Source organism: Rana temporaria, chromosome 11, assembly GCF_905171775.1.
Source record: "Rana temporaria chromosome 11, aRanTem1.1, whole genome shotgun sequence".
In the NCBI taxonomy this organism is placed as follows: domain Eukaryota; kingdom Metazoa; phylum Chordata; class Amphibia; order Anura; family Ranidae; genus Rana; species Rana temporaria.
The window spans coordinates 132,367,282-132,390,482 of record NC_053499.1 but is presented as its reverse complement, the minus strand read 5'-3'; the positions used below and the strand labels follow the sequence as shown (position 1 = coordinate 132,390,482).

The following is a 23,201-nucleotide window of genomic DNA, read 5'->3' as shown; positions in this document are numbered from 1 at the left end:
CCTGCTAAAAATGACTATAGCTACAACTCATGATACATTAGTGTAGAGCCGAAACAACTAATCGATTAATCGACAACTAATCGATTATGAAATTAATCGATTACAATTTTCATAATCAATTAATCGGGCAGTAACATAATGGGGTTAAAAAAAACTAAAATGAGCCCTTTATAGTACAAAAAAGCAAATCGCTACTGTAAATATTACTTTCACTGTCCCACAGTAAACAATGAACCCCTAAGGCCGGGTACTAACGAGCAAACATGTACGATGAAACCGGTCCGTCGGACCGTTTTCACCGTACATGTCTGCTCGAGGGCTTCTGTACGATGGCTGTACTAACCATCGTACAGAAGTCCGCGCGTAAACAATACGCGGGGCGTGGCCGCGTCGTCGCCGCGGCGATGACACGGCGACGTGGGCGGGCCTGCCATTTAAATGCTTCCACGCATGCGTCGAACTCATTCGACGCATGCGAGGGACGGCGGGCGCTCGGACATGTACGGTAGGTCTGTACTGACGACCGTACATGTCCGAGCGGGCAGGATTCCAGCGGACGGTTTTAAAACACGTCCAGGAATATTTGTCTGCTGGGAAAATGCCCGGCGGGCAAATGTTTGCTGGAAATCTGCCCGCTCGCGCCTACACACGACCAAACATGTATGCTGAAACTGGTCCGCGGACCAGTTTCAGCATACATGTTTGGTCGTGTGTACGGGGCCTTACAGTAGCGATTATTTGCTCTTTTTGTACTTATTTTTGTTTTTTTAACCCCATTATGTTACTAAACATCTCAGGCCTGGGTCACACCTCTGTGTGTTTTGGTGCTTTTTGCAGAAACACACTACAGTTCATTTACATGTTTTTCTATGGGACACGTTCACACACGTTCACATCCATGATTTTTTTTCAGCTGCTGCGTATTTGAAAAGCGCAAGGACTTTTTAACGCAAAACGGTGCTATTTAATTTTTTTTGTTCAATATACTTCTGGAGAAGCTGCAGAAAAGCATGTAATGTGTTTTTGCGGAAATTTGTGTTTTTGTAATCTGCCCAACAACAAATTGGCCCCAAAAAAAAATTAAAAATGAAATTTTTTTAAGGCTATTATCCGATTAATCGAAGCAATAATCGGACAACTAATCGATTATGAAAATAATCGTTAGTTGCAGCCCTACATTAGTGTGATGGTCACTCAGAAGAATGCCCCTTACACTTGTGGTCATTGGGAGGAATTGGCTAAAAAGATCAATGGTGTCCATGGGAACTCATCAGAACCCCCTAGCAACCTTTGGATGAACCCTAGTCGAGAAACCCTTGTCCAGATAGACTACCATACAGGCCAACTGAAACACCCATGTATATGTATGGCAGCACATCAACGAACTATACCTAATGCAGGGTATTCAATGGCTGAGCTGCTATCAATCTATTCTATCCAATCAAGAGCTGAGAACCCCAGGGAGAAGAAGAGCGCGTCTCCGCTGGGTGAAGTTCCAGGGCTCAGGTAAGTAAAACGGGGGGGGGGGGGGCAGAAATGTTTTCATCTTAATGCATAGGTGAAAAAACACTTTTTAAATTACATTTTCCTGTGCCCCATGAGGTCAACAGTGGGGCCCAGATAGTGGAAACAGAATAGGGACTTTTTTTTTCATTTTTGGGGTGTAGGCAGATAGAAATCAGTGTTCGGTTCCACTGCACCCTGAGGGGGGGGGGGGAGTGTAGGCAGGGATGGGGGGCCCCGTCAGGAAGGCTTTATGGGGCCCAATGATTTATAAACAGCAGCCCTGGCTGTAGTAGCAGGAATAAAAAATAAAAATAAAATGGACAGTACACAGCAGCCAAGTGCACCTTTTCTACATAAGCCGGGGGAACTTTTGTGCCAAAACCATTTATAAAGACGTCCGTGCCTTCAGTTCTGCTTTAAGTTTTTTTAAGCACATTGGCTACTTGATTCCTGGGATCTACTCAGCCCTATGGCAGTTAACATGTCCAAATCTAGCCTCTAGACAGGGAAAGGGTTAACGTCTGACCGGTTTCAGATTTTCCATACATCCCCTGTGCCTCGTTAATCACATAGAGGAATTCTGTCCAACAAATGTAAACCAACACTTAAGAAACCTCACAATCATCAAAGAGAAATGAAAAATGGAAAAAATATAAAAAAAAAATGTACACAAGTGAGGAATTAAACAACGTGTGCTTGTATCTGCAGAGCGTGCTCTGTAATTTACTGTTCCCTACATGGGCCTGGAGCTCCAGATATACGGTCTGCCATGTTTGTGAACAACATACAATTATAATTTATCGATGACGTTAATAACAGACAGCGAGGAACAAAGGAAGGAATATACTGAGCAATACACATAGTAACATTCTTTCAACATTTTAACACACATTTTCTTATATTGTTAAAGTGGAACTTCACTCTCCCAATCAACATTGATTTTTTATTCCTCATGCTGCTAGCATTAGTAAATAGATAAGAATATATATATCCTATTTACTTGTTTAAAAAAAAAAAAAATCTTCAGTTACTTCCTGGTTTCTTGCCTAGGCAAATAATGTCATGCATCCCAGGAGTCTTCAGGAGGGGGAGGAGTAAAATAGATACCCAACATGGCATGCTTTTTAAAACTGTGCACGTGGAATGGCGACAGACTACAGTACTGAAAAATCTCTATAGGCGACGCTTTAAAAATGTTTAAATGTTACCCAATTAAAGTTACAGAGAAGGTCTAGTGCTAGAATTATTGCTCTTGCTCTAAAACTGTGGATGGTGCATTTACTAAGGGGAAGACATGGATCCATGTCCCTGCTTTGCAGAGAAACAGGACCCACGCCTTCTCTTCTGCCAGAACAGCGATCTGTCTTGTTTACATTCGTTCTGCCTCTCTGTTCGATCATCGGCAGGGTGCTGGCGGACATTGTGTCTGCGGTACCTGATGCCGGGCTCCTGCTGTGTGTGATCACAGCGGGAGCGAGCCGCCAGCAGCACGCATACGCGCTCTCTTCCAGGAAGAGAGACGGGCCATTTATATATATATATATATATATATATATATATATATATATATATATATATATATATATATATATATATATATATATATAATCACATATACACACACACAAACAGTAAATATAATATATATATATATATATATATATATATATATATATATATATATATATATATATATATATATATATATATATATATATATATAAAAAAATACACATACTGTATATAAATATATTACACACACATATAGATATGTGATGCAGAGAACAGGTGCCGCCCTCTAGCAGTAAGGCTGGGTTCACACTGGTGCGATGTTAGACATTGGATGCGATTCGCACCGCACTGCTGTGCAGATCACATGCAATGTCTGTGCAATGCAAATTCAGCCATACACATTGGCACGAAAATGGTGCAGGACCCTTTTTTGGTCCACACTGGAATCGGATCGCATGGGTGGTCACATGCATGCCATCCGATTCCTGCACCCTTTGGCAGTTCGTACTGCGATCCGCAAACTGATCTGGGGGTGTCATTAACTTTGCAATGACACCCACAGCGGTTCACAGATGTCAGTGTGAACCACCGGCAGGTGACATGCGGGAACTGGAATCGCACTGGTTCCCGCAGTGCATATATGTGAACTGGGACCAAAACGGCTATAGGGTGGATGGGAAGTGGTTAATATTTTGCCAATTTTGAACCAGAGTAAGGACTATTTTGTAAGATAAGATAAGCTTCAGGTTCTTCTGTTTGCCGGTCTTTGAAAATAAAAGGGCTTTTTGCTTTTTTCCCGAGACGGCTGGCTGACGATCTCGGGCTACTTCATATCACACACGGTTATATTTTGGGACTGCAACAGTTCTACCATTTGAAATATCCCTGTAAAAAAAAAGCCCCCTTTTTTACTGGTGTTCTTGCAAAGGAATTGCGTCTAGGAATTAATTAGAAGAGGTCAGCCATGCCATAGGTTTTTTTTTCCTCTATTTTTCATACAATGAAACTTTGTGTTGAAGGAAATAGCTGATCAGATTAGTTAAGCCAACCTTCCTCATATCTAGATAGGCATGGGAAATAGACTGTGTGACAAAGAACTAGGAAGAGGAAAAAACACAGAGGGGGGAAGGAGAACAACTCTGGTTCCTTTTTTACTAATGTGGAGGTTCTGTATGTAAGTGGCCATCAGTGTGGCCTAAGAAATTTGTGGACTTAAAAGGACAAAGTTCATCTTGTCCTTGGAAAGGCTCAGGAGCGGAGTATTTCCGAGATTGTCCAAGCATTTTGGAACCGGTCGGCTCTGCTCCGGCGCCCCCCACCGCTTTGGCTTGAATCATACTCGTTTGGCGAGACAACACTCGCAAACCGAGTCAGGATTTTTTTAAATACAGTGCTCGTATTGCGAAACACTCGTTAACCGCGTTACTCGCAATCCGAGGTTGTACTGTATAACATGTTTGTTATTTTTTGTGAAAAAGAAACAAGACTTTACAATCACAAAAGGGTAAATTCACCTTTACAGAAAAATCTGTAAGGTGATCATACACACTTGACCATGGACCCCTCCTCATCCACCACCCCCCCCCCCCGGTGCCCCCTCCCGTGCCACTGACCTGGAGACTAGGAGACCTTGAATAGCCACCTCACTGGTCCGAGGCTTAGAAGTCCCCTCGGCTTAATCTTCTAAACCAGGGATATGCAATTAGCGGACCTCCAGCTGTTGTAGAACTACAATTCCCATGAGGCTTAGCAAGACTCTGACAGCCACAAGCATGACACCCAGAGACAGAGGCATGATGGGACTTGTAGTTTTGTAACAGCTGGAGGTCCGCTAATTGCATAGCCCTGTTCTAAACCTACCTCGGAGATACATATAGGAGCATTGTAATTGGTCGGCGCCGTCACATGGACAGGGCCGACAAATCAGAACCCGCATAGCATTTAACTCCAAGTTAAAGGGACCAGGTGCAATGGGAAGGGGATTCAGTGTAAGTTTACTCTACAGATTTTCTATAAAAGGTGAACTTAAACAAAATGGTTTACAACCACTTTAAAGTGTGTCTTTTATCTATAAGTAAGCCTAGACCACGTCCCCATCGAGACGAAACGTTGGGAGGCGACGTTCTGACGTCACTGTGTCAAAGTGATCAGACCCGGAAGATACAGGCTGCGTGTTTGTGGAGCCGGCCGGCTTACGTTTTTTGCCGTTTTTACGTCCATTTGATGTAAGTGTGCATCTTTTTATTTAATATTAAAACCTGAGGATTTTACGCTATACGAGTTCTTCTTTCTTCATGTCATATCCTGCATTGGTATAACATATGAGGCATGGGAGATGAATGATCTTCACCATAGTCACAGACCACATGATTAATGCCTCAACCCTCCCTGGTCACATGACCAATGTCGGAGGCGTTCCAACATTTGGTCAATCACGTACAAAAAAGGTATTTAACCCGTGTCTAGCATTTCAGATTTTCCTTGGCGATGGTGATTTGACAAGGTATAGCAAGGCTCAGAGGAGTACACCATGTCTAATGTCCAGTTGGCCTTCAGAGACACCAAAATTCTTCTTCGAGCGGTCACTGCCATTTTCCATACAAGTCTATAGACTGCAAATGTAGATACAGTAACAATTAAATATTCCCAGGACTCGTCAGTAGTATCTGCTGTTTCCATGACAACTTCTTCTTACATTGTAGCCATGGAAACAAAGCTGCACAGCTCATCCTATTTTCAAGTGGTGATCTAAGAAGGAACACGCTTCCATATTATAGAAGCAACATCCAGGCCTTCTTGTTTTTGGCTAACAACTTAGACGGTAAAACAGCAAGTCAATGTAAAGCATTCTCTGAATGGCACCTATGAAGAGTGGTAAAGCTCCTGCGTTCACAATGCAGAAGAGCAACTTCTTGGCACAGGACCCGGGAGCAAGTGGAGATCACAAAAATGGAGGATCTAGTTCAGCGATCTCCAGCTTCCAGGGACTTGGACTAGGTATGGTATTTACATAGTTACATTGGTCCAAAGTGCACACTATGGGATTGATTTACCAAATAGACTGAGCATTTTGCAAGTGCAGTTGCACTCTGCAAGGGCATTTGCTCCAGAGATTAGTAAATGTGGTAGCACACTGTTGACTTCCATCATCCAATCATGTGCAAACAAAAATGCTGCTTTTATTTTCCTTGCATGCGATTGGGTATCCTTTGCAAAGTAAAGCTTTATGTTAATTACTGAGCTCTGGAGTAAATGCCCTTGGAAATTCAATTGTGCTAATTGTTCAAAGCGCACAGTGTATTTGCCCCTAGTAAATCCACCTCCATGTAAAAATTATTCTTTACCAAGGCTTTGTCTTTCTGTAGATAAAAGCTGAAGGCTTGCATTTCCAATCACATGCACTTAAAGCGGAGGTTCACCCGTACATAACACTTTTTCCCCTTAGATGGATGCTCGTTTTGTCTAGGGGAATCGGCTAGTTGTTTTAAAATATGAGCTGTACTTACCGTTTACGAGATGCATCTTCTCCGCCGCTTCCGGGTATGGGCTGCGGGACTGGGCGTTCCTATTTTGATTGACAGTCTTCCGAGAGGCTTCCGACGGTCGCATCCATCCCGTCACGATTTTCCGAAAGAAGCCGAACGTCGGTGCGCAGGCGCAGTATAGAGCCGCACCGACGTTCGGCTTCTTTCGGCTACTAGTGACGCGATGGATGCGACCGTCGGAAGCCTCTCGGAAGACTGTCAATCAAGAAGGAACGCCCGCTCCCGAAGACCCATACCCGGAAGCGACGGAGAAGATGCATCTCGAAAACGGTAAGTACGGCTCATATTTTAAAACAACTAGCCGATTCCCCTAGACAAAACAAGCATCCATCTAGCATCCATCTAAGGGGAAAAATTGTTTTATGGGTGAACTCCCGCTTTAACATGGAAAAAATAGGGGCCAGGTCAACTGAAAAACAAAAACAGAAAACAAACATGTCATACTTACCTGCTCTGTGCTGTGGTTTTGCACAGAGCAGCCCCGATCCTCTTCTTTTTGGGTTGCCCGCCGGCGCTCCTGGCTCCTCCTCTTCAACCAGTGCCCCCAATAATAAGCTGCTTGCTCTGGGGGCACTCACTGGAGCCCCGCTCTATGTGTCCATAGGCCTTTTCCTTATGCACATCAGCCTGCTCAGCGGGGGACCCCTTTGCTGATCTCTGCTAAGCAGGCGGATAACAGGTCCATGTTCGCTCCGCTATGCAGAGCGAACACAGCCCCGCTGCCCTCTATGGGGCAGTCGGATGGAAACAAACTGCCTGACCGTTTCCCTCCGACTGTCACCCGATCTGATCTACTGAATGGATAGGGAATGGATTCTCCATCTGTTTTTGGCAGACATGCCCAGATCGGATGCGGGCGGGTGTCAACGAACATGTCCGTCGCTCCATAGAGAGCAATGGGACCAGAAAATCCAACAGGCGAACCTGATTGGACCACCCGACTGAAACCAGCCAATAGACACACATAGCCCACCCCCGTTCTCTCCTCATTGGCCCTGAATGACAGTAGCACGAGCCAATGGGCCCCCCCACTGCTGTCTCGGCCAATGAGGAATGAGAGACCCCGGAGAAGCTCAGCTCTCGCGCACATCGCTGGATCAAGAGGGAGCTGAGGTGAATATTAATAGGGGTTGGGTGCTGCACACGTTTTTTTTTACCTTCATGCATAGAACCCTGTCGGTGTCTGAAGGGCAAGTTCAACTCCAAGTGCTCCAAAGTCCTCCCATCCAGCAGGTTATTGTAACACAAACATATGTAGAGGTTAGCTATGGATGACAAAGAGTCTTGGGGTTACAGTCCATTCTTTGTGCTCACAGGTCAACACTTCCTTGTTGACTCATTCTATTTGTTGTTTTATATAATCAGAAGACAGACGCAGACCTGGATGGTAAACTTGGCCATTTGGTGGCTCCAAAGAAAATGAAAAACAAGTTTACACAGTCAGAACCACTGAATTTACTGAGCTTCGCTTCAATGATTCTTACTTGTCCATCTGTTCTAACCTGTCTCTGTGTGCAACCTTTGTTACTGGTTCCTTTATATAGCCGGGTTTATCACTCAGCTTCCCGGCAGGAGCGTGAAAATGTAATTCTATAGCCAAGCCTCATGATATCGAATGTTATATAGGCAACACTGGACCCAGATAATCGAGCGCAAGTCAGAGAAATCCAACATATTTTGTTGGTGTAAAACGCTCACATTTTTTTAACCACAGGAGTACCAGCTTGTACGCACCCCTTCATTACCAGAACACTTTTCAGTCGAATGTGCTGTTAAATTACTTGGTCATGCAACACTGTACCCAAATACATTTTATATATTTTTTTTTAAAAAAAAGCTTCTTCTGAATTTTTTTTTTTTTTTTTTACACACTATATAAAAGTAAAAAAACAAACATACATACATCACCACCATCAGGGATATGCAACATGGACAGAGGATGTTGCATGTCCCTGATGGCGGTGCTGTTTGAACATCTTCCTGATATGCTCTGTGCAGGCCAATCCAGTTCCCCACCCCAAACTCGGCTCATCCATGTCTTTATGGACATTGCTTTGTGCACTTGGCCAAATCATTTGGCGGAGGGGGGATTATGGTATGGGTTTTTTTTTTTCAGGGGTTGGACTTGGCCCCTTAGTTACAGTGAAGGGAACATTTTGGACAATTTCATGCTCCAAACTTTGTGGAGCAGTTTAGGGATGGACCCTTCCTGTTCCAACATGACTGCGCACCAGTGCACAAAGCAAGGTACATAAAGACATGGATGAGCGAGTTTGGGTGAAGGAACTTAACTGGCCTGTACAGAGTCCTGACATCAACCCAATAGAACACCTTTGGGATGAATCAGAGCAGAGACTGCGAGCCAGGCCTTCTTGTCCAACATCAGTGCCTGACTTTAAGAACGCGCTTCTGGAAGAATGGTCAAACATTCCCATAGACACTCCTAAACCTTGTGGACAGCCTTCCCAGAAGAGTTGAAGCTGTTATAAATGCAAAGGGTGGGCCAATATTGAACCCTACAGGCTAAGACACCATTAAAGTTCATGTGCGTGTAAAGGTAGGTATCCCAATACTTTTGTTAATATAGTGCATCTCTCTCTCTATATATATTATACGCCCTTCGGACCAAAATCACGGAAAAGTTGGTTGGAAGTCCAATTGTGTGTCCGAGGCTTTAGCCTTAGAAGTCTTGGCTAGTAAAGGCTTGGCCAAGCTTGGGATAGAGTGGTAAAAAAGGCAGTTGGCCCTCTTTACACCAGAATATCTAAAACCAACAAGTAGAACTCGACTTTGTGCCAAACAGTAAAATGCTGGATCTGTATAACAGCGATATACTCATAGCAATAAGACTTGCATATCTCAAGGCCTAATAATGCACACAGGTCAACAGATTTCCTCACGGTAAACATAAGTGGTAATCAATTTTGTTCCAGGTAAACTATATTAGGAACCCACATTTGTTACGGTAAAAATAGGAAAATTTCCACTACAGCAGAATGAAAATTCTACCCATAAGAGAAATAAAGGAATATCGCCAGAAATGTAATTTCCAGTTGTCACTTACTGGAGTAAGCACAATCGGGTGTTTTTTTTTAAATCAATGCAGTACATACCGTTTTAGAGAGCGATCTTCTCCGCGGCTTCCGGGTATGGTCTTTGGGACTGGGCGTTCCTATTTGATTGACAGCCTTCCGACCGTCGCATACAGCGCATCACAAGTTGCCGAAAGAAGCCGAACGTCGGTGCGGCTCTATACGGCACCTGCGCACCGACGTTCGGCTACTTTCGAACGTGCCACTGGTAGCTCCTCCCCCGAACAGTTAGAATAACTCCCTAGGACACACTTAACCTCTTCAGCGCCACCTAGTGGTTAACCCCTTCACTGCCAGTGTAGTTTTCACAGTAAACAGTGCATTTGTATAGCACTGATCGCTGTAAAAATGTCAATGGTCCCAAAAATGTGTCAAAAGTGTCTGATGCGTCCGCCATAAAGTCACAGTCACGATATAAATTGCAGACCACTGCCATTACTAGTAAAAAAAAAAATAATAATAATTTGTTTGGGAGCCACGTCGCACGACCGGGCATTTGTCAGTGCCAAATCGCAAAATGTGGCCTGGTCTTTGGCCAGCCAAATGGTCCGGGGCTTAAGTGGTTACAGAAATAAAAATCTTGACCTTGAGCATTAGCAAAAGGAACATTACAGGTAAAAAAACTGGATTGCAAAGTCTTAGGCTGCATTCACACTATAGCGTACTGAATCGCGGCGTTTTGTCCCGCGAATTGCAGCGGCAAATAGCGGCATTTTGTACCACGATTCGCCGCGATTGTGAATGCAGCCTGTGACCCCCTCTATGGAGATGGTTCACATCTCCTAGCCGAACGCCGAAAGACGCCTGAAAAAAAGGTCCGGGACTTTTTTTCAGGCGGCAGGCGTCAGGTGTTCGGCGTGGAGATGTGAACCATCTCCATAGAGGGCAATGCTAAAGCATCCCTCTGGCGTGTCGGGGCGTGTCGTATATACGCCTAGGTGTGAACGGGGCCTTAAGCCTCGTACACACGACTGAGAAACTCGACGGGTGAAACACATCGTTTTCCTTGTCGAGGATCTCGGCGAGCCAAATTTCCCCATTCCCGTCGAGGAAAAAGAAGACATGCTCTCTTTTTGGCTCGACGAGATCCTCGACAGTTTCCTCGTCTAAAAATGTACACACGACCGGTTTCCTCAGCAAAAAAAAAAAAAATACCAGCAAGTTTCTTGCTGTTTTTTGCCGAGAAACTCGGTCGTGTGTACGAGGCCTTAGATTTGGCATGTTGGATTTCTTTGGACTTGATTTAAAATAAAAATTCCACAATCAGCTCCAAAAGACTTGCTCTCTTTGTAGACTTGGCACACACAGTATAGCTCAAATACGAAATCTCTCATGGTGAGCATATTCTGAAAGAATGCCAAAGATGGAGGACATCTGGTGTGCGTTAGTCCGTTTCAGACGTAGGCCATCTCCAGCCTCTTCCTTTTGATATGAAACAGCTTGAAGTTCAAGTTCTCCACCATGACAAGAAAAAAAAAAAATGAAATACTCTTAACAGCAGGACTGGTTTGTTGAGTGTCATTCAGTGACCATCATTTGTCTCCTGAAGTTGACAAATAAGCATAAAGAGTTTATTTCAGTCCTATGCCCTTGAGTGCTACTGGCCTTGCAAAACTCTACATAGTAAATGTTGATAAGTGTAACTCTCTGCATCTTTTTATAGCAAGTACTGGTCATAAACTTGTTATCTGTAGCCTTAAAAGGAACTTTTTAAAAGAAAATATGGCTCCGTAATCCTGGCCATTCCTTTAGTTCTTTGAGAGTCTCTGACCAGAGCCAATCAGCATCTAACTTCAGCTTGTTTAACCACTTAAGCCCTGGACCATATGGCTGGTCAAAGACCAGAGCACTTTTTGCGATTCGGCACTGCGTCGCTTTAACTGACAATTGCGCGGTCGTGCGACGTGGCTCCCAAACAAAATTGGCGTCCTTTTTTTCCCACAAATAGAGCTTTCTTTTGGTGGTATTTGATCACCTCTGCGTTTTTTAGTTTTTGCGCTATAAACAAAAATAGAGCGACAATTTTGAAAAACGTAATATTTTTTACGATAATAAATATCCCCCAAAAATATATAAAAAAAAAAATTTTTCCTCAGTTTAGGCCGATACATATTCTACATATTTTTCGTAAAAAAAAAAAAAAAGAATCGCAATAAGCATTTATTGATTGGTTTGCGCAAAAGTTATAGCGTTTACAAAATAGGGGATAGTTTTATGTAATTTTTATTAATATTTTTTTTTTACTAGTAATGGCGGCGATCAGCGATTTTTTTTCGGTACTGCGACATTATGACACATTTTTGGGACCATTTTGACACATTTTTGGGACCATTGGCATTTTTATAGCGATCAGTGAAAGATCGACGAGAAAAATGGCCGAAAAAATTTAGAACCTGCTCTATTTTTTCTCGTTGTGAAAAACAGTCGTGTCTATGCTTAACGAGGGGGGGGGGACACGCATGCTCAGAAGCAAGTTTTGAGATGGGGAAATTGGTAAAATCAGCCCAAAGGGTGGAGTCATTCGAATGGAACTTCCCCTTTATAGTGCCGTCGTAAGTGTTGTACGTCACCGTGCTTTGCCCGAGCATTTTCTTTTTAACGAACGTGTGTATGCAAGGCAGGCTTGATAAGAATCAAGACAAATCACGACGAGAAAAACGTAGGGGCAGATCCACGTACCTCTGCGCCGGGCGCAGCATATCCAAGATACACTACGCCGCCGTAACTTTGTTCTTTTTTTTTTAAATCCTGAAAGAATTTGCGCCGTAAGTTACGGCGGTGTAGTGCATCTTTGGCGGCGTAATGGCGCGCCATTCAAATCTCTGTGATGGGGGCGTGTTTTATGTTAATACGTCGTGACCTGACGTAAACAACGTTTTTTTTTAACTGCGCATGCGCCGTCCGTGGGGGTATCCCAGTGCGCATGCTCGAAATTAACCCGGAACAAGTCAATGCTCACGACGGTGACGTCATTCTACGCAAATCCCTATTCACAAACGACTTACGCAAACGACGTAAAAAATTCTAAATTGTACGCCGGAACGACGGCCATACTTAACATTGAGTACGCCTCATAACAGCAGCTTTAAATATACGCCGGAAAAAGCCGAACGCAAACGATGTAAAAAAATGCGCCGGCCGGTTGTACGTTCGTGGAACGCCATAACTAGCTAATTTGCATACTCGACGCAGAATTAGACGGAAACACCACCTAGCGGCAGCCGAAAAATTGCAGCTTAGATCCGACGGCGTACTAAGACGTACGCCTGTCGGATGAAGCCGAGATGCCGTTGTATCTTGTTTTGAGGATACAAAACAAAGATACGACACGCAAAAAATTTGAAATTAGGCGGCGTATCAAGAGATACGCCGGCGTAATACCTTTGTGGATCTGCCCCTTGTTTTTTTTCATGACATGAATAACGGTCATGTGTATGCGGCATAAGGAAACACGTGACAGTCTGTTAACCCTCCGCACCGATCTTTTACAGTGCTTACTAGAAAAAGCCTTAAAAAGACATTTTCTGAAAAAAATGATCTGTTTCCTAATATCTCTCATCTTTCTGTACTCCATTTGTGATAAAGTAGGATTCCCCCGAGTGTCAGTAAAACAGGAGTTCTGGATTTAACAGATAGGTCCAGTGTCTTGGCAAGCAGATCTCTTGGCAGGACATGAAAGTGTAGGATATTTCTTAACAAATAGGCGATAGATGTTTCACCAGAAGATGATAGTTTTGGACGGCGGTTGCAGGCTTTAGATATTAACCAGTGAAGTTGGACCTCTACCTTTTGACACAAAAGTGTGAAATACTTTTCTCACCAGTGAACCACACAAATGTAATAGACACTCATGCTTGACCAGTCAAGTCATTAAAGAGCAGTTCTAGGGTGCTAAAAATCGAAGTAAACACAGCTTCCCCGTTCTTCACTGTGGCGCTGTCATTGATCGTGTGTTCCCTGATATAGGGAAACACGATCAATGACGTCGCACGTCCAGCCCCACCCACCTACAGTTAGAAACACAGATAAGGTCACAATTAACCCCTTCAGCGCCCCCTAGTGGTTAACTGCAATTGTCATTTTCACAGTAAACAATACATTTTTAATGCATTTTTTGCTGTGAAAAGGACAATGGTCCCAAAAATGTGTCAAAATTGTCCGATGTGTCCGCCATAATGTCGCAGTCACGAAAAAAAAAATCGCTGATCGCCGCCATTAGTAGTAAAAAAATTTTTTTTTATAAAAATGCAATAAAACTATCCCCTATTTTGTAAACGCTATAAATTTTGCGCAAACCAATCGATAAACGCTTATTGAGATTTTTTTTACCAAAAATAGGTAGAAGAATTCGTATCGGCCTAAACTGAGGGAAAAAAAATATTTTTTATATATATTTTTGGGGGATATTTATTATAGCAAAAAGTAAAAAATATTGCATTTTTTTACAAAATTGTCGCTCTATTTTTGTTTATAGCGCAAAAAATAAAAACCGCAGAGGTGATCAAATACCACCAAAAGAAAGCTCTATTTGTGGGAAAAAAATGATGCCAATTTTGTTTGGGACCCACATCGCACGACCGCGCAATTTTCAGTTAAAGTGACGCAGTGCCGAATCGCAAAAACTGGCCAGGTCCTTTACCTGCCTAAAGGTCCGGGTCTTAAGTGGTTAAACCTGTATTGCTTGAAATTACACCAAAGCTCACATGACAGCCAGCTGTCGGCTTACTGTACACTCCAGCCAGATCATTACATGGTAAGGTTTCCTTAAAGAGGAAGTAAACCAAAGTTGACCTGCAAAGTAAATGCATAATGCCATCTAGGAGGATATGCATCTAGGAGTATGAAACTTACCTGCAAACGAAGCCCTCGTTGTCACCGCTGACTAGGTCACGTGACCGAGGACAACCACTACAGTACGACTTGTCTAGCTTGGAAGCGGCCGCTAGACAAGTCGTACTGTAGTGGTTGTCCTCGGTCACGTGACCTAGTCAGTCACGTGCTTCCTCTCCTTTGCTAGTGAACTCTATTGTAGCATCGACCAGTACATTGGAAACAGGAGTCGTGTTTTATAAGCTCTCGTCGACTGTGACCTTTTGATTGTGACACTGCGGACTCCTGATCTGTGATCCCTGGAGAGAGTAAAGGCCGAGACTGGGCTATAGCCATCCGCTTTGAGTTCTTACCGTCTGGTAAGAGGCTTTGTTTTTCAGGTGGAGGATTTCACAAACTGCATGCATGTCACTGGGTGTTGGAGGAATTTACATCCATCAATACATCGTTTTGCCACAACTATATGGAACAAGTGTTTTTGTATCATTGAGTGCAACTCTGCTTCAAAACCCATAGACTTTATCCATCGTTAATAACTTAATAGTAGTGGACTTTATCAATCTAATCTTGGCGCGGCTTTTTAGTTTTTTATGTTTATTTGTGTACTTCACACGTTAGCTGCTGCCTTGGTGATTTTTTTGTGTTGTAGCGCAGTTTTTTGTTTTTTCTTCATATCTTAGTAAATATAGCGGTTCCTTGAAGGCCCCTTTCACACTGGGGCAGGAGATGCAGTGGCGGTAAAACGCTGCTATTTTTAGCTACTTTACCGCTAATTTTGTGGCGCTACGGGGCGTTTTTACCCCCCACTAGCAGCCGAGAAAGGGTTAAAACTGCTCGCAATGCACCTCTGCATGTCCCATCTGAGGTCTTTTTGACCCCAGATCTCATATTTAAGAGGTCCTGTCATGCTTTTTTTCTGTTACACATCTAAGGTATCGCCGCGATCATTAGAGCGAGAGCAACTCAAAACATGCAACCTGTAGAATTTTTTAAACGTCGCCTATGCAGATTAAGGGTAAAAATTTGTCGCCATTCCACGAGTGGCGCAACTTTGAAATGTGACATGTTGGGCTCAATTTACTCAGCGTAACATCTTTCACAATATAAAAAAAAAAAAATTGTGCCAACTTTACTGTTGTCTTATTTATTTATTTTTTATTTAAAAAAAAAAAGTGAATTTTCCAAAAAAAGTGCACTTGTAAGACCGCTGCGCAAATACAGTGTGACAAAAAGTATTGCAACGACCGCCATTTTATTTTACATATTCTCTCTCTAATTTTCTAGCAAATTTTTTTTTTAACCTTGAAAAACCCAAATCTCAGAAAGAGGCTCGGTCTTTAAAGGGGTTGTAAAGGTTCATGTTTTTTCACCTTAATGCGTCCTATACATTAAGGTGAAAAAACAATCCGATGCTTATTCCCCCCCCCCCCCCAATTTACTTACCTGAGCTCTCTAAAGTTCCACGTCGAGAACGCGCTGGATTTCGGCACGGCCTTCTCGGCTCTTCATTGAATAGATTGATAGCAGCTCAGCCATTGGCTTGCGCTGCTGTCAATCAAATCCGCAGACACTGGCTGCGGAGCAGGGGCCGAGTCCGGCATTCGTGACTATGGACGCAAATGCTGGACTCGGGAGCGTGCCCGCAAGGTAACCCCCTTGGGAAAGCGCTTCCCAGGGGGGTTAGCTGATGCGGTGAGGAGCCAAGACAGCCGTCGAGGGACCCCAGAAGACGAGTATCGGGGCCACTCTGTGCAAAACTAGCTGCACAGTGGAGCTAAGTATGACATGTTTGTTATTTATTTTTTATTTGAACCTTTAGTAACCACTGTTAATACTAGGTGCAGTGATGTCACAGTGTTTTCAGAGAATACTGGGCTTTCCAATAGGCTCTGGGCCAGATTCTCAGTGGAGATACAGCGGCATATCTCCAGATACGCCGTCGTATCTATGCGTCTGATTCTTAGAATCAGTTACGCATAGATAGCTGTTAGATCCGACAGGCGCAAGTCTCTTACGTCGTCGGATCGTAACTGCATTTTTACGCTGGCCGCTAGGTGGCGCTTCCGTCGAATTCCACGTCGAGTATGCAAATTAGCTAGATACGCGAATTCCCGAACATACGCCAAGCCAACGCAGTAAAGTTACGCCGTTTACGTTAGGCTTTTCCCGGCGTATAGTTGCCCCTGCTATATGGTGGCATAAGTGCGGCGTAACAATGTTAAGTATGGCCGTCGTTCCCGCGTCTAAATTTGAAAAATTTGCGTTGTTTGCGTAACTCGTCCGTGAATGGGGCTGGACGTAATTTACGTCCACGTCAAAACCAATACGTCTTTGCGGCCTATTAGGAGCAATGCCCACTGGGAGATTTCCACGGACGGCACATGCGCCGTTCGTGAAAAACGTCAATCACGTCGGGTCACAGTACATTTACATAAAACACGCCCCCCTGATCCAAATTTGAATTATTCGGGCTTACGCCGGCCGATTTACGCTACGCCGCCGCAACTTACGGAGCAAGTGCTTTAAGAATACAGCACTTGCCCGTCTAAGTTGCGGTGGCGTAACGTAAATCGGATACGTTACGCCGCCGCAGAGATACGCAGAACTACGAGAATCTGGCCCTCTGTGTCTAGCAGGAGAGGTTAGTATTCAATGTCTTCTTCGTAGGAGGTCATTGATTTTTGGCGACAGGGTCTATTTAACATAATACAGTAACATCGTCAGCCAAGTCTCACTTACTATGCAGAGAACAGAGCTCAGTGAAAGTAGAAATAACACAGAAAAGGCAGCGACTCGGGGATATATCCATGTCACATTGTTATGACACAGTAGGACAGGACTGAACACATGGAAGATCTAAAGGAAAGACAAGTGGTTCTGTATATACACTCCAACAGACAGCGCATGCAGAAGCAAGCCAGTCAGAAAACGAAGGTGGAATTTGCAAAGTATGCCCATGTGAGCTTTCCACAGACAATCTTTAACCATAAAAGATTAAAAGGAACCGTCAGACATACAAGGATCCCTTCTAAAGCCCTTAAAGTGTCCATCCAGTGTGTAGCAAAGCAGCGTTTATGTGCGAATCCTACGATAGGACCTTATAAGCTTCAAATACGGCTTTCATCTCACAGTGTAATAAACACCCTCCTTGGTCCCGTGGATTTTGGGCAAAGGTATTTATTGATGGAGAGATGGCATTTTTATACTCGGCTTAAACATATCATTAAAATGTTCACTTCCCAGAACACCGATACAGAGAAGGGGCATTGTACAAGCTTCCAACAAGTAAATTATATTTAGAAAGTCGAAGCCCAGCTATTCGCCAACAGCTGTCTAAAGTCGCCGTTGCATAATTTCTCCATTTTCAGAGGTTTTAGCTTCTGTCCCTGACCTTCCACGAGAGGCGACAAGGCTTCTAGCGAATCCCAAAATACAAAATAAAGCTGCTTTTTTTTTATGGATTCTTAGAAATCAAAAAGACAAATCTGCCAAACTTTGGCAATTTAATAGGTTACTATTTAAAAAGCAACACTATGAAAATCCATGAAACAAGAGAATTTAAAGCCCATCTCCGGGAATCCTTGCCCACTCTGCAACCGTTAAATGATCGTTTTTTTTTCTAGGGGCGAGGAAAAGCAATTTTTACTTACCTGATCCTCTGCAACCCCAGCAGATGGTGCTTTCCTATGCTCCGCTTGACGCAGGGTTTGACAAATTTGCTTGGAATCTAGGAGCCAGCTAAAAAAGTTAGGAGCCAGAAAACGCACCCCGTCCCGACGAGCTTGCGCGCAGAAGCGCATATGTAAATGGTGTTCAAACCACATATGTGAGGTATCGCCGCGATTGGTAGAGCGAGAGCAATAATTCTAGCCTTAGTCCTCCTCTGTAACTCAAAACATGCAACCTGTAGATTTTTTTAAACGTCGCCTATGAAGATTTTAAAGGGTAAAAGTTTGTCGGCATTCCACGAGCGGACGCAATTTTGAAGCGTGACATGTTGGGTATGAATTTACTCGGCGTAACATTATCTTTCACAATATTAAAAAAAATGGGGATAACTTTACTGTTGTCTTATTTTTTAATAAAAAAAAATGTAATTTTTTCCCACAAAAAGTGCGCTTGTAAGACCGCTGCGCAAATACGGCGTGACAGAAAGTCTTGCAACGATCGCCATTTTATTCTCTAGGGTGTTAGGATAAAAAAATATATATAATGTTTGGGGGTTCTAATTAGAGGGAAGAAGATGGCAGTGAAAAATAGTGAAAAATGACATTAGAATTGCTGTTTAACTTGTAATGCTTAACTTGTAATACCAACTGCCACCACCAGATGGCGCCAGCTCACACATCTGGTGGTAATAACTTGCAACTTGCCAGCTCACAAGCCAAGTCGCCAGGACACCATTTCTAGTCGCCATGGCGACCTGGCGCCCGGGATTTGTCGAGCCCTGGCTTGACGTCATCACGTCCAATAGAGAGCAATGGATCATAGACCATGAGAGCATAGGGGAGAAGACGCCGAGTGGCCTGGCCTAGCAGCATGGAATAGCGGAGGATCGGGTAAGTAAAATACTATTCCATGTGCCTTAGACCTAAAGTATCAGTTAACCCTTGCAGTACAGGCACAGTCCCACTGCAAGGGAGAATGTTTACGTTTCCTGGAGCTTTAAAGTGGAAGACCAATGAAATACAAACCATACCTAAACCTGCCCCATTACATTCCACCCCCATTCAAAACCTATTCTAATTACCCTGTAAAGGAAAGAGGTCTATACTTACTGAGGGTGCTCTGGTCACATGATCCGCTCCCAGCGGTGGCTTTAGTGTAGAGGAGGGACAGCCAACTACAGAAGCCCCATCACAAGCCAATGGGTGACGCCATCGCCATTCCCCTGATCATGTGAACCTTTGGTGGGAATGCGATTTAATTCAACCCTTCTGGTCTACAGTAGGCATATGAACCAACTCTATCAACTCCGGGTTCAAGATGATCTGTTGACTATACTATTTTATACTATTTCACGGTATCTATCAATGAGTATGTGACCAAAAGTATCTGTACCCGCATGCACTTCTTTGCAGTGCGATTTGAGCCCATTAATTATGTATGGGCCCAAATCGCATTGTAAAAAGGTATCGGTTCTCAGTATCGATGAAGGTGCAACCCTAAAAAATAAAACATTAGTAAAGAAGAAGAGTGTACGCGCTCATCTTCTACCATTTCCAAACAGAAATCAACAGTTCTGAAAGTGCCAATCATCTGGGTTCCTACCACCACCCGATAGTAACGTGGTCAGCAGGTGGAACCACAGAGAGCTGTTGGGGAGGGACCCAGGCGATTGTCACTTCCAGAAGTGACAGTTTTCAACAGTTGATTTCTCAGGATCAGAGGGGTGTTTGCCAGCATGGAAATAGATATTATACACGCCCTTATTTTACAGGTATAGCTTGGTTTAGAGCCAGCCCACCTTTTGCAAAGGAAAAAATATATAATTACATATAAAAAAATCTGCATTTATTATTATTCTGGAAATTAGCCTGCAAAGCATGAGCAACGGATCACAAGTGCAATGCCAGATTCCTGCAGAATCTTAGGCCCAGATTCTCAAAGGAGATACGACGGCGTCTGAGTCTGAGCGGTCGTATCTATGCGCCCGATTCATAGAATCAGTTCCGCATAGATTTCTATTAGATCCGACCGGCGTAAGTCTCTTACGCCGTCGGATCTTAACTGCATATTTACGCTGGCCACTAGGGGCGTGTACGCCGATTTATGCCTATAAATATGTAAATCAGCTAGATACGCAAATTCACGAACGTACGCCCGGCCGACACAGTACAGATACGCCGTTTACGTTAGGCTTTTCCCCGCGTAAAGTTACCCCTGCTATATGGTGGCGTACCAATGTTAAGTATGGATGTCGTTCCTGCGTCGAATTTTAAATATTTTACGTCGTTTGCGTAAGTCGTCCGTAAATGGGGCTGGACGTAATTTACGTTCACATCGAAACCAATACGTCCTTGCGGCGTGCAATGCACACTGGGATATTCCACGGACGGCGCATGCGCCGTTCGTGAAAAAACATCAATCACGTCGGGTCACAAATAATTTACATAAAACACGCCCCCCTTTTTCCACATTTGAATTAGACAGGCTTACGCTGGCCTATTTACGCTACGCCGCCGCAACTTACGGAGCAAGTGCTTTGAGAATACTGCACTTGCCCGTCTAAGTTGCGGAGGCGTAGCGTAAATAGGATAAGTTACGCCGGAACAAAGATACGCTCTTCTACGAGAATCTGGCCCTTAAGGCGGTCATAGATGGTTCGAATCTGATGGCCCCAAACTATGGGCAGGGAGATTGTACCCAATTCAATCCATTGATCGACTTGTACAACCAGCATGTTGGATTTTCAGAATATTTCCAGCGGTTATAGCCGCGAGCAATGATCATTGTGTTCTCAAGCCAGGGCGGGCACCCCACGCCACCACCGGGAGATCACAATAGTGCTGAGGATTTTCTTGATAAATCGCACCATCTATGCCTTACTCCAGCTCCCCTATCTGTCCCGAGGTACGGGCTTTCAATTAAAGGTTAATGGATTGCGAGCGCGGTGATCACCGCACGTGCAATCCATTGAGATCCACTTGTACCGTGTTACACAGTCCTAAAGGTGGATTCACCCTTTAAAAAATATTGTATAGGGACCAGGTCACCTATATAGTATTCCCTTTAAATGAAACACTTACGTTTAGCTTTCCGGTGGTTTCAAAAAGGGAAACCAACAAGTCAGTTTGTTAATCTTTAGGACTGTGCAAGGAAAGAGGATCTGCAATGAAAAAAGGGGAAGTAAAAACACAGCCTTTACAAACCGGTCACGGACTTTTCATACAATCAGGTCGTCAATCTACCCGACTATGATTATATATAGCCTGCAATGCTGCAGCATGCTCCAGGAAACAATAACCCTGCATACACAATAATAAAAGGATAAAGCATGCAGGGTAGTATGCAGCATGAACTGTAACACAAATATTCGGTGTGACTTCCTCTTGGACAGAGGTAGAGATCGTGTCTTCAGGATGCAGCTGCTACCAGCGACTCTCGAGCTGGAAACCTCAAGCCACAGCTCTATGTATAAACAGTGTGTCATAGCATAGCTCAGACATCTGAGGCCCGCTGCTTCTACCCGCCAGTAGGGAAGTTTACAAAAGTTTAGAACGCACACGTCCACTTTTGTGACAGATTCCATGCCGTGGATTGTGACACCGAAATCCTAAACGCTTTAAAAACAGAATTTATTACTCATCTCATTTGTGTTTAGGACCCTCCCATGCCTAGAACATACTTTTTGGATTGGCGTTCTTATGGGTTTTATATGAATCTTTGTGTGCATTATAAAAATACTGTATTTGCCGACGTACAAGACAACCTTTTACACATAAAAATATGGCGTCCGTGATAGGCTGAACACTGAACACAGGCTCGCTGACATCTGACCCGACCCGATCCGCCAAAATCAGACGGATGGCGATACGTCCCCATCTGTCTATGACGGATCCGGTGAGATCTGATGAAAATGGGCATGCTGTCCATTTTTATCAGATCTCTCCATAGGCGACAGCGGCGCTGCACAAGCCCCTCCCCGCTCAGTGAGGAGAGAGGGACTTGTCACCCGCCAGCTTAGCGGAGATCTGCGTAGCAACGGAGTCCGCGTCGTGTAAAAGAAGCCTAAAGAGAATAAGTTTAATGCTTGTAGTCGTTCCTCGTAACTGAGGTCCGCCAGTCCCCTCCATTAGCTTTGTTGGCCGCCTCTAGATTCACTCAAGTTTCAGCACATCCTTCTTGAGGACCGGTGCCCAGAACTGGTTGGCATACTCAAGATGTGGCCAGTCCAGCATTGTGGTAGAAACATAGCTTTATCTCTCGAGTAGGCAACAGATTCTCTTAAAAGCAAAACTTTCACCCCCCCTTAAATGCACTAGGCATTTTTTGCTCCCCCCCTACAGTCCACTCCCATCCCCAGCCACCATTCTTGCTTAGATGACAACAATGTCTAAGGCTCATTGTTCTAAATTGTCATTGTCTCTTATGTAATGTTTGTTATTATCTACCTATAATAAAAAATGTTGACCAAGATGACAACAAATGTTTTATCCATAAGTACTAGGGGTGCAACGGATCGTGCCCGATCCACCATCCGAACGGGTCGACCTGTTCGGATCGGCACAGAATGCGATCCGCGGATTGCACCGCCGCGGCTTCGGCCTAGCTCCGGAGTGGTCAGCTATCTTGGTACACCCGGCGGCGGTGCGCGTCGACGTCATCACCCCTCCCTCTGCTCATAGATCTTCTATTCTGCAAGAGCGCGCTGTCTGCATGCAACCGAACCGAGTACAGTGAGACTGAGTAGTACAGTGAGTTGATTCATGTTGGCTATATTACAGTGGGAAAATGGCTATTACAGTGTTACTGTTTACTAGTGTGGGGGCAATGTTGGCTATTATTACATTGGGAAAATGGCTATAACAGTGTTACTGTTTACTAGTGTGGGGGCAATGTTGGCTATTATTACAGTGGGAAAAATGGCTTTTTTTTTTACTGATCCGAAAATGATCCGATCCGTGAGTTTTTTGATCCGTTGCACCCCTAATAAGTACAGTATGCATGTCACATATCCCAGGATGCTTTGGTTTCCATTCACTAAATCTGAAGA

At 43.9% G+C, this 23,201-nt stretch overlaps 1 protein-coding gene across 4 annotated transcripts in view; it reads right to left on the bottom strand.

Annotated features, from left to right (window-relative positions):
* The window catches only part of LOC120917707 (c-Maf inducing protein), a 251,803-nt gene that overhangs the window by 208,843 nt on the left and 19,759 nt on the right, over positions 1-23,201 (bottom strand). The window lies entirely within an intron of this gene.